A 13,239-nucleotide genomic window follows, 5' to 3' on the forward strand; every position below is an offset into this window, starting at 1 on the left:
GCCAACCTCTTTCCAGCTCTATACTGCACAGTCCTCCCTCCCTCTCTCTCTCTCTCTCAAAATGATCTTCCCCTTCCTTTTTATCCATCTGATGTTCTGCTTCTGTTGACAGAGGGAAGATGGGAACTTTGAGGTTCCTGCCCTTGCAGCCGATCTCTTACCCTTTCAGTTTCTATTATACGTGTGGGCCAGTAGTTCTCACCTGGGTGCAATTCTGTCTCTGACCCATGGGACACGTAGCTATGTCTGGAAATAGTTTTGGTTGTTACAACTGGGGAGTTCTAAGTGTCTTCTAGTTTGCAGAGACTGAGGATGCTGCTCAACACCCCATAATGCATAGGAGAGTGGCCCACAACAAAGAATGATCTGGCCCCAAGTGTCAATAGTGCTGGAGGTAGAGAAGCCTTGGTCCAGAGGAGCCCCTCAGGCTTCTCTCCATGCCCCTCAATTATGTAGAACTTTAGTCTTCTTACCACCGCTCCTGGGGACACCCCTTCACCTGGTCAAAAATATATCAGCGGGCTCTGATCAGTTAGTTCAGTCATGCTGCCTCATTTACTTCATGAGGGGGAACCGTGCAGGGAGTAGTGAGGATAATGGCAAGTCGGAGCCTGTGTATCCTACATATAAAGGGAGCATAGGTTATTGTCATGCAGGTTCTTGTGTTGCTAGATTTCTGATTGCTTGAAAGAGATTCAGTATCTCATCTCTCTCATCTTCCAGCAAGTTCTCTTTGTGTTACTTTTTGTGAGTTGTGACACACACACACACACCCCAATTTTAAGCGCTCAACCTACTGAATTGTCAAGGTGATCTTGAAGAGGAACAAAGTTAGAGGACTTACACTGCCAGATTTTAAGATTCATAAAGCTACAGTGTAGCATTGCTACAAATAATTAAAAGTGCAGAATAAATAAACCAGAAACACATGTACACATATATGATCCCCTGATTTACAATAAATGCACTATCATAATTCAGTGTTGGGAAAGTTGGGTCTTTTCAATAAATGGTGCTGGAGCAATTGGATATCCACACGGAAAAAAATGACCCTGGAACCCCTACCATGCACAAAATTAATTCAGTATGTATCATAGATCTGAATGTGAAAGGTAAAACAATAAAGCTTCAAGAAGAAAGCATCAGATAATGTCTTCATGAATTTCATAGTTTTTTAAAACATGGCATACAAAGCAATAACAATAAAAGAAAAGATTGATAAATTGGATTTCATTAAAGTTAAGAAATTTTGTTTATCAGAATTCATGACTAAGAGTTTTGGCAAGCAGCAGAACAGTAGAACTTATTTGCAATACATCTGTCAAAGGATTCTTGCCTATTTTTTCTATGTTGGCAACTATTTCCAATTTAAAACACCAAGGGGAATGAAACCACTGTGCAGCCTGACATAATGCAGGCCAAACAAAACAGGCCTGGGAGCCAGCTTGGGTCCATGCATTGCCAGTTTGTGGCCTCACCTTTAGCAGCACAGAACGATCGAGGTTTTAGGATTTCTATGTTTTCTATTTCTTTCCTGAGTCAGCCTCAATGAAGGGAGGAAATAAAACATAGAGGTCTATTTCTCAAGAATTTTCCCTGAGATGGCAAAATGACTGATAATAGTGAGTTTAGCTTTTAAATAGCATCCCCTCAGAAAATAATTAAAAGACATAATTTAAAATATGATTCAATCAACCTTTTTGATTGGCCCCCACTGTGTGTGTTCAGCCTGTCTTGGCTCTTTGGAGACCATAGCTAATCCTTTTTTTCCATTTGCTGTCTAACTATTGTCTAACTATTATAACTATTATAACCCAAAGGGACAGAGTGTTTGAGATCAAAAAAGGCTGTTAGACTCCACAAATTCTGCTGCCAGGAAGTAAGCTGATGTAAATAGTTAGATCCAAATACTTTCCAACTTTTGTTTAAAAGGGAGAATGACTCTGAGCGTAGAGCCGAGAGTTGAGAGTGAAGCTGAGAGCCCAGAAGGCAAAGTTGAAGACCAACAAGATTATTCCCAAGTCTTGAAGCCATCCAATGGAGTTAGGTACATTTAACCACTTTGGATCAGTGGTTCCTTTTTTTTACCCTTTCCCTTACCCCATTTCCTCCATTTTATGAGCCATGGTGTCATAACTGTTATCTTATGCATGTCCTACCATTGTATGTTGATCACAGATAATTTGTTTCCTTAGTTTTCCACATCCACAGAAGGAGAGGAATTGTGCTCCAGGAGTTATACATAATGGATTATACCCAGAGCCTCATGTGTACCTGGTTTAGCTGATGTAAGTGAAGATGTGGGACTTCTGGACTGGTGCTGTAATAGGGTTAGATCTTTGAGGATTTTAGGAATGGGTGAATATATTTTGCAAGTGAAATGGATGAGAATCATGGGGGCCACCAGGAGGCAGGCTTTAGTAAGCAGCATTTTAGCCTTCATGCTCTCTGCCCTCTAGTGTTGCTCCTATAGTTATATTATGCTACCTGGCAAAGGAGACTTGGCAGATGCAATTAAGTTTGCTAATTAATGACTTTAAAATGGAGACTATCCTGGATTATCTAGGAGGCCCATTGCAATCACATGATCCCTTAAAAGCAAAAGAGCTGCAACAGAGGAGGAAGTCTGAGCAATTTTTGAAGCAGAAGAAGGACTTGCAGATGGAGGAGGCAATGTGATGGAGAATGTGAGGTAGCCATTAGAAACCAAGAGAGACTCCTAGCTGACAAGCAGAAGGAAAGAGGGACCATCGGTCCGCAAGGAATAGAATGCTGCCAACAACTTGAATGTTCTTGGAAGAGGTTTCATCCCCAGTGCCTCCAGAAAGGATCGGAGCCTTGCCAATGCCTTGATGATGTTTTCGGAAAGCTGTAAGTAGAGGACTCAGTTGAGCCACACTATAGTCTTGTAAAAATCTGTACTCAGGTTTTTGATGTATAGAATTGTTTGCTTAAGTAACTAAGATTTTGGTTATTTGTTATGGTGGCTATAGGAAACTAATACAAATGCCTATTCAATTTCCATTCTTATTGCCTCCACCAGGAATTTGATGGGGTTGGAGTGGGGAAATGGGGGAAAGGCCAAAAGATAAAAGGCCCTTTCTGACTTCTCTGAGCATTCATGGTGTTTTTGAAAGTCTGTCTTTTAGAAAATGAAAAGCCATCATAAAGGTATGATGGGTATTATGGTGGGTTTTTAGGGGTAATTGTTGTTTTGTCTACATTAATCCTTCTGGGCCTGATCCTGAAAGCAACCTTTCTTAGTACAGTTGCATATAGATGAGGTAACAATGACGTTAGGAAAGAGCATATGAGAGAGAGAGAGAGAGAGAGAGAGAGAGAGAGAGAGAGAGAGAGAGAGAGAGAGAGAGAGAGAGAGATGGGGAGGAAGTTCCTGGAGACTTGCAAGTCCTCTAGAGGAAGGAGGACCCTGAGGGCTGAATGTTGGCACCTGGCCCCAGCTATACATACAGATAACAAAGAGAAAGAGATTTGGAGTGAAGAGGCTAGGGCCAGATCTCTGCATACCACATTCAGGCTATAATTTTGTGAAAATAATTTATTATTCTCCTTGGCTCTCTGTCATGAAATGTGGGTCAAGAGAAGACCAACCTTGTGGAACTATAGTCTCAGTTAAATCATATGATACATGTGGAAGCATTTTTTCAGCTGTATAGCATTACCTAAGTCACATTTGGGAGTCGTTACACCTGATACCAACCTTAAATCATCAGACATTGATTGAGCTCTTTCTGTGCAATGTCTTGGAGAATAAAAAAAGAGACCCTGCCTTGGCTCCTGCTGAATGGCTAGTGTGGCTGCTCATGTAGGATCCCTACAAAGATGGCTTAAGAATGCCAGAGGTTTCCTGCTGCCTTTGTAGCTCCCTATGTGTTTGGGCAGGAAGTGACAGACTGCCTTTGTAGCTCTTTTCCACTACTATCAAAGTGGTTTTCTTGGAAGGTGGGGTAAGGAAGACTGAAGTAGAAGTAAATTGAGGAATTTGTGGTATTGGGATTTCTGGATTATTTCCGAGATAAAACATATTTCTCTTGGAACATGGTGTGAGACATGTATGTCTATGCACAGGTGTGTTCACATGTACCTGTATGCAGTGGTAGGAATGGGAAGAGGCTCCCAATAGCATATAGAGACACAGTAAAATGAACTGAAGTGACATTGGGACCAAAAAGAGACCAATCCATTATGTTGAAGGTCAGTTTCCTTGATTATAGAATCTCAAATGTTCATGGCTAAGGAGGCACTAAAGTAAGCATAAGTATCTACTGCAGGTAAGAAATGGACAGAATGCAGCTGTGTTCTGTACTGTTGTGGATTGCATTTCCAGAAAGTCTAGAATGGTTAAGTCCCACAAATGCTTAGGTCCACAGGGCTTGGATTTTATAACACCAGCAGTGGTCCATGTCTGCTTTATTCAGGTAAGTTAGGATGTTTTCAAAAGCTATGGTATTTATTTGCATTTTCCCAATGGCTAGTGATCCTGAGCATTTTTTCATGTGTCTGTTGGCCATTTGTATTTCTTCTTTTGAAAAATGTCTAATCATAGTCTTTGCTCATTTCTTTGTTTTGTTGTTGAACCTCTTGAGCTTCTTATATATATTCTGTATATTAATCCTTTATCAGATGCATAGTTTGCAAATATTTTCTTCCATTCTATTGGTTACCTCTTTACTTTGTTATTTTTACTTTGGTGTGCAGAAGCTTCTTCATTTGGTATATGATTATGGTAATACCTGGGATCATTCAGGAATATTTCCAGAACTCTAGCAGCCTACATGGTACAAATAAAAATAAAAGAGGCAAAATAAAACATTTGGCAAAATATTCCATCCCTACGACTTCTTGATAAGGGAATTTCTCATCTCACAAAATGTCCTAAGGAAGCATGGTTTGTGGTGGATTTAATGAAATGGCTTCACAACTCATCTAAAACCCAGGTTACATGCAACTTTTTGATTTGCCATCCTAGAAGGTTGCTTGTTATTTCTCAGATTTTTTTCATCCTGATCACAATATAGCTGTAGAAGTCCCAGCCATTTTATTTAAAAAAAAATATTTATTATTTGAAAGAGTTAGATGGATAGGCAGAGGCAGAGAGAGAAAAGTCTTCCATCTGCTGGTTCACTCTCTAAATGGCTGCAGTGGTTGAGGCTGGACCAGGCGGAAACCAAGAGCCAGGAGCTTCATCTGGGTTTCTCAAGTGAGTGCAGGGGCCCAAGCACTTTGACCATCTTCCATTACCTTCCCAAGACATTGGCAGGAAGCTGGATTGGAAGTGGAGTAGCTGGGACTCAAACCAACTCCAAAGTGGGATGCTGGCACTGAGGTGGTGTCTTAACCCACTGTGCCACAGCAACTGCCCCCCGTTTTATTCTTACAGTGCTATTTAAAGATGGGAAAATATATGTTCCCTCATATCTGTTTTTAAAGATTTTTTTACTACAGTGAACATCACATTATGTAAAATTAACCAGTTTAAAGTGAACATTATGTACATTAAGTGTTAAGTATATTCACAGTGCTGTGCAATTACTGCCTCTGCCTAGTTAGTTACAAAACATTCCATTGTGCTAAAAGAAAACCCTGTGCCCGTTGAGCATTCCCTCCCCAAGTCCTTAGTGACTGCTAATATGCTTCCTGTCTCTATGGATTTGCCTTTTCTGGATATTTCATATAAAGAGGATAAGACAATTTGTAACCTTTTGTATTAGCTTTCCTTTGCTTTGACATAGTATTTCAAGGTTCATCCACTTTATATCATGTATCAGTACTTCTTTGTGACATTCCATTGTACAGACATACCACGATTTGTTTATCAAGTCTTCAGTGATGGCCATTTGACTTGTTTCTACTTTTTTGCCATCATGAATATGCTGACATGAATATTTGTATACAAGCTTTTGTACAGACAAATGTTTTTATTTTTCTTGATTAATTACCTGGGAGTGGAATTGCCGGGTTGTGATGATTATGTTTGATTTTTTGCAAAACTGCCAAACTGTTTTCCATAGAAGCTGCAAGATTTTACATTCCTGCCAGCTGTGCACAAGGATTCTAATTCCTATACATCTTCACCAAGACTTATTGTTTTCTATGTTTTTGGAAAATCCTAGTCAGTGGAACATGGTGCCTCATTGTGGTTTTGATTTGCATTTCTCTAATTTCAACTAATTATGTTGAACACCTTCTTGTGTACTTGTTGGCCATTCATATATCTCTTTTAAAGCTTACCTTGAGAACTCAGAAGATGATTACATTTTAGTTACTCTGAGCCAAAGAGAAATTCTTCCCCCTTCCATACATGTTGTTTGTGGAGCTTCCACATCTGATGTCTTAATATGGTTGCAGGTGCAAAGTAAATGCTGAGTAAATTAATAGACCCAAAAAGTGACTTCCCACCAACCTCTCTTGTTGTTCCTTGCTTACAGAAATGCAGTTTGGTTCAGGTAATTTGGTTTAGGTAACCATGTGATTCAAGGAAGCTTAAACCATTCATCCACTGGTTGGCCCCATATATAAATACTCCATAGACTCAGGGAGAAGAAGCAATGTCAATTATAGGACCAGTTAGGGCAACATTAAAAAATAAAAATTATTCTTCATGTCTTTTGAACTAGCAGTTTCACTTTGAAACATATGTCATAAAGCAAATAGCCAAAACCAGAGAAAAGTGTGGAGAACATAGCCTAGGAAGCTACATTTTTGTATCTCCATTGCCTTTGCCAAATAATTGGTTTAGAATGCACATGTGAGCAGGTTCAGCCATTGGAATGTCAAGAGAGGTCTGTCAGGGAGACTTCTGGGAAAGGTTTCCTCATACTTCAGAAATAGTTTTGGCTGTTCTGTGTGGGGATATGATAGTTGGAACTGCTTCAGCTACCTTGAGACCAGGAGGAGATAAGTGCGAGGACAAACCTAACATGCTAAGGATGGCCAGCAACAAACAAAAACAGCTAGAGAGAGCGTGGATCCTAGATGGATTCCATGAACCATTAATTAGCCTACTCTGAAAGTGCACCACCTTTGAACGTCTTACTATGTGAGACAATACGTGCCCCCATATTTAAACCAGTTCGACTCACTTGTAGTCAGTATCTCCCTGAGACACAAAAGGAACTAGATAGCTCATTCTCTCTCCAGTTTCCATCCAGAAATTTAAAACTTAGTATAAAAGTAGCTGGCTTTCTGATTTCCACTAAAGGTTTTATGTGTTCAATTAGGTGTTAAGCTGGCTTTGCAATATGTCAACTTGCCTAAGCAGGTACTACATTTCCCAGTGTTCTCTTCCCTCTGTGTTTCTAGTTGGGGTTGGGCACATGAGAATTTTGTAGGTGATCTGGAAGGTGGGAGAGACAGTAGCCAGTTTGCTCTCAAAAGATCAGAAAGGTAAGGCCCTGTGCCGATGCACGGTTTTGTGGCTTGCTGGTGCATCTTACTGGTGAACCAGCAGCCAGGCTTGCAGTCTCATTTCTTACAGGATTTCTTTCTTCAACCTCTCTCAATTCTAGGTCGGGTGTGATTGTGGCTTTATGGCAAGATCACCAAAATCGCCTGCCAGTCACCCAAGGACTCACAGTTTGAGGCTTGATGGTGGGGACAGGCCAACGGAAGTTCCAGCTGGTTCTTCACAGGTGCGAGTCGCCCCTGCTCTCTGCTGCTTCACACCAGACACATAAGAATTAACCAAACTAAGGCTGCTTTATCAGGTCCCATAATTGCTTAAGGTCAAATCCCAATAAAAAATTCCTACTCTACATCATTTCTAGTGGTTCTGTTTCTCTAACTGAACCCTGGGTACTATGCAGTCAAATATTCCTGACCCTAGGGCTTAACTTTAGATTTTACTTTCAGTATGTATTTAGAAAAACAGCTTAAATGAATAGAGGTGAGCTCTGTAATATGGACTCATACTTTCTGACTTAAAGAAGACAAGAAATTGTGCTTGTCCTTTCTCTATTGCATAAGAGTACATCTCTAGCCTGGATATGCATAGTGGGCCAATAGTTTGCAACTTCTGATTGTGGTGTTTTAGAATACATCACTCATCTCTGTAATTTTAGATACTCGTGTGAATAGCTGAATTTCCCCATTTTCCTATGGATTTTTGACCTTATTGCCTCTAGAAAGGCTATACTCCCTTAATGTCCAGCTTGATTGTATTTAATTATCTATCTCTATCAAAATGATATATAACAAACCACTGAAAAACTCAGTAGCTTAAGGGCCGGCGCCGTGGCTCACTAGGCTAATCCTCCGCCTAGCGGCGCCGGCATACCGGGTTCTAGTCCCGGTTGGGGCGCCGGATTCTGTCCCGGTTGCCCCTCTTCCAGGCCAGCTCTCTGCTGTGGCCAGGGAGTGCAGTGGAGGATGGCCCAGGTGCTTGGGCCCTGCACCCCATGGGAGACCAGGAAAAGCACCTGGCTCCTGGCTCCTGCCATCGGATCAGCGCGGTGCGCCGGCTGCAGCGCGCTGCGCCGGCTGCAGCGCGCTGGCCACGGCGGCCATTGGAGGGTGAACCAACGGCAAAGGAAGACCTTTCTCTCTGTCTCTCTCTCTCACTGTCCACTCTGCCTGTCAAAAAAAAAAAAAAAAAAACAAAAAACAAAAAAACAAAAAAAAAACTCAGTAGCTTAAAATATCAAGTGTAAATTTAATTAACACGTCTATAGGTTAATGATATAAGCTGAACCCAGTGGGCAATACCTCTGGTCTTGCTGGTCTCACTCATTTATCTGGCAGTTGACTGCCTGTAGGCTGGTCTGAGACAGCCATGGCTAAAATGACTGTGGGTGAACTTGGTTCTGCTCCACATCCTCTCATCCTCCAACAGGCCGTTCTGAGCATGTTCTCATGGAGATGGCAGAGGGCAACAGTGAGTCAGTCCAATTATGGAAGAAGCTCTGTTCAAGCCTCTGGTTATGTTGTGTTCAATATTCTGTTGTCCTAAAATAAATGAAATTGGCTGAACCCAAAAGCATTTTGCAAATAAGGGTGTGAATTCAGGGAAAAGTAAAGAATTGGGACAATTTCTGCAATCTATCACACTTAGCAACACTCTTTACAGAAGCGATAAGTAATCATGTCAGCCTGCTGCTACTTCCAGCACCATTTCCTTTCCAATATCTAGATTTCTATGGCTTTCAATTGCTGTGTTAATGTGTGACGCAAATTGTTCATTGTCAACACATTATGTTTGTCTTGAGCTCAGCACCCCCTCTCATTAGGATAAGTAATTGCCTTATAAAACTGCAGCTTTGTGCAATGAACTTGCCCTCTCCATTTATCTCAAATATGAAAACAAACAAACAAGAGGTGGCAAAAACAAGAACCTCAGGGGTGAAGAGTTGCTGAACTGTGACAAATAGATAAATATATGTTGTTAGGCAGGGAATAAATGGAATCATGGCTGCGATTGCCTGAGTTACCCATCTAAAATGTTGAAGTGTATCAACTCCAAGCTCATTGCATATATATGATTCCATATTTTTAATTCTACTGGTTTTAGACAGTAATTTTAAGGAATATATATATATATGGACAAGAGAAACAACTAATTAAATTCTTGAAATTCTTGGTAGTTTTTCTATCTGAGTGAAGTAAGTTCCTTAGCATTTTTTCTAAGTGATGTACATTTACCAAAGGTGCCCACTGTGCATTTGTATTAGTCCCTGGAAAATAGTCTTGAGACAAGCATTCCAGTGCAAGTGGTTTATTTGGAAGTAAAAGAAATGCGAGTAAGGAAGTGAGACAAGGATAGGACGGCAGCCAACAAGAAGTAACTAATCGGCCGGCGCCGCGGCTCACTAGGCTAATCCTCCGCCTAGCGGCGCCGGCACACCGGGTTCTAGTCCCGGTCGGGGCGCCGGATTCTGTCCCGGTTGCCCCTCTTCCAGGCCAGCCCTCTGCTGTGGCCAGGGAGTGCAGTGGAGGATGGCCCAGGTGCTTGGGCCCTGCACCCCATGGGAGACCAGGAAAAGCACCTGGCTCCTGGCTCCTGCCATCGGATCAGCGCGGTGCGCCGGCCGCGGCGGCCATTGGAGGGTGAACCAACGGCAAAAGGAAGACCTTTCTCTCTGTCTCTCTCTCTCTCACTGTCCACTCTGCCTGTCAAAAAAAAAAAAAAAAAAAAAAAGTAACTAATCAAACAAGTTAGCTCTGTGAGCAATTGGGGAGCATAGTCCAGTTATGGAACTTTGGGAAACAGTGTAGAACACACATTTTTCTTAAGATTTATTTATTTATTTGAAAGGCAGAGTTACAGAGAGGCAGAGGCGCAGAGAGAGAGATCCCCAGATGGCCACAATGACCGGAGCTGCGCTGATCCAAAGCCAGGAGCCAGGAGCTTCTTCCGGGTCTCCCACATTGAGTGCAGGGGCCCAAGGGCTTGGGCCATCATTTACTGCTTTCCCAGGCCACAGCAGAGAGCTGGATTTGAACATATATTTCACAAAAGAAGATATATGGATAACATATAAACACATGAAAAGATGTTCAACTTTATTAGTAACTAGGGAAATGCAAATTGAAACCACAAAGAAATATCACTACATGCCTACTATAATGGTCAAAATAAAAAATTCTAACTCTATCAAGACAAGGATGTGAAGCAATTGCAACTCTGATACATTGTTAGTGGGTAAAACAATTTTGAAAGATTTATATAAAATTAAACATACATTCATCATATCTCCTATCAATCCAATTCAAAAAAAATCAACAATGTCCTTGCAAGGATTTGTGTGCCAATAGTTAAAGCAGCTTTTTTTATAATTAGAAATACCAAAAATAATCCAAATATCCATCACCCAGTAACTTCATGTTTTCAGAGGAAGCCTGATGAGAATAATTCTGTTTTGTAACCCTTAGCATTTGGCTTCCTTTCTCTTACTTATGGTGGCTTGGATATAGTCATCATATCCATATTCAAGCAGTAGGAAAAAAGACAATCAAGAGAACTACCATTTTTTAAAATAAAACAGAAGTTTGTGGTTTGAGTCCTGGATCCTCTGCTTTCTGTCCAGCTTCCTACTAATGCACACACTGTGATGCAGGAGATGGTGGCTCAAATTCTGTGGTCCCTGCTGCCACTCATGTGGCAGACCCAGACTGAGTTTCAGTGTCCCAGCTTTGGCTTGGCCCAGCCCTGGCTATTTGTGAGCATTTGGAGAGTGAACCAGTAGATGGAAGAACTCTCTCTCTCTCAGCCTTTCAAGTACAAATAGAAACAAACAAATAAAAGTTTTACAAAAGAAAGTTTATTTTGGTGCAGAAATATTTTGAAATTTGTGCATAGTTTTTTCATAATATGCATTTTACATGATTTTATTGAAGATACCTTATGTAGTCCTTTTATATTTCATTGGCCAATATTTAGTCATTGGCCACATTGAATTGCAAGAAAGAATGGGAAAATGTAATATAATCTTTAAGCTTGACTATTGAATAAATTTGAGGTTCTGTTATTAAGAAGAGTGTAATGGGAGTTGTGATAATCAAAGCACAGTGGCTATTACAATAAATAATTGTGGAACTACCTTATATAGCTAATCCCCATGCCAACAATTATGCTTGGTTTACTCTTTGGTTCTCAAGGAAATATGATTCTCTTTCACTTAGAAAGCTAGCACCACTTTTAGATGTGTAAGCTCCTCTTAAAGGGAGTTATGTAAATAATGCATGTCTTCAGATAAAGGACAGAGGCATCAAACAGTGAACCTCTGGGGCTTCAACTTTCACACACTAATTTATTCACATACTCTTACCTATATTCAGAAAAGCATTAACCAATTTTTATACTGCTTTAATCTTTAACATTAGAATAATCATCAATAAAGGATCATCATGCATAATTAACATCATCAATAAGTTAGCATTTGCCTATTAAAGACTAAAAATTTGAGCAAGAGATGGTAATGAAGAGAAAACTACCAACACTTTTAAAAACATAAATTTTACCAAGTACCTTCACACCCATTCTCCCATGTGCCTTCCTTCTAGTTCCCCATGTTTTAGGACCAAGGACCAATAGACAATTGAGCAAATTTTGACCAAAAGAATGTAAGCAAAAATATCTTTTCCATACAAATGATTTTCTACAGTTGGACAGGTGTGATCCCAAATGGTGCTGAAGGAAATACCTACCTTTCTAGAGGAAAATCCTTAACTGTTTGCTCAGAAAGAGAGGAATTGATCATTTATCTTTTGAAAAAACAAAAAGATCTGGTCTTTTGACCTTGAATTTCTTATATCTGGAGAATGATTTGCTGGATGCTTCCCTGGCTTGAGCATGGTTGATCTAATGTAGTTAATTGCTCTTTTTAAAAAAAGATTTATTTTATTTATTTGAAAGTCAGAGTTACACTGAGAAAGAAGGAGAGGCAGAGAGAGAGAGAGGTCTTCCATCTGCTGGTTCACTCCCCAGATGGCCACAACGGCCGGCACTGCACTGATCCGAAGCCAGGAGCCAGGAGCTTCCTCCGGATCTTCCCATGTGGGTGCAGGGGCCCAAGGACTTGGGCCATCTTGTCCTGCTTTCCCAAGCCATAGCAGAGAACTGGCTCGGAAGTGGAGCAGCTGGGTCTTGAACAGGCTCCCATATGGGATGCCGGCACTGCAGGCCGCGGCTTTACCCACTACCCCACAGCGCCAGCCCCAGTTAATTGCTTTTTTTACTAGATACTCATTTGATAGCTGGCAGTAGTCTAAAAATGGCTCCTTATCTTAGGGAAGGAGGAATAAACTATTCATTTGTTTAAAAGAAGAGAAAGGAAATAGTGATGACACAAATAACTGATAGATGCATTTGAGTTCAAACTCTTAGGATAATCAAAGCAGCATGCGTTATCTCAGTCAACTGTTGTCAAAATAATGCCACATAAAAAGCCATTACAAAACTCAGTGGCTTAAATGATTTGTCTGGGGCCAGTGCCGTGGCTCACTAGGTTAATCCTCTGCTTGCGGCGCCGGCATCCCATATGGGTGCCAGGTTCTAGTCCCGGCTGCTCCTATTCCAGTCCAGCTCTCTTCTGTGGCCCTGGAAGGCAGTGGAGAATGGCCCAAGTGCTTGGGCGCCTGCACCCGCATGGGAGGCTGGGAGGAAGCACCTGGCTCCTGGCTTTGGATCGGCTCAGAGTGCCGGCCATAGCGGCCATTTAGGGGGTGAACCAATGGAAGGAAGACCTTTCTCTCTCTCTCGCTCTCTCTCTAACTGTCTAACTC

The sequence above is a fragment of the Oryctolagus cuniculus genome, chromosome X, assembly GCF_964237555.1.
Source record: "Oryctolagus cuniculus chromosome X, mOryCun1.1, whole genome shotgun sequence".
Lineage (NCBI taxonomy): Eukaryota > Metazoa > Chordata > Mammalia > Lagomorpha > Leporidae > Oryctolagus > Oryctolagus cuniculus.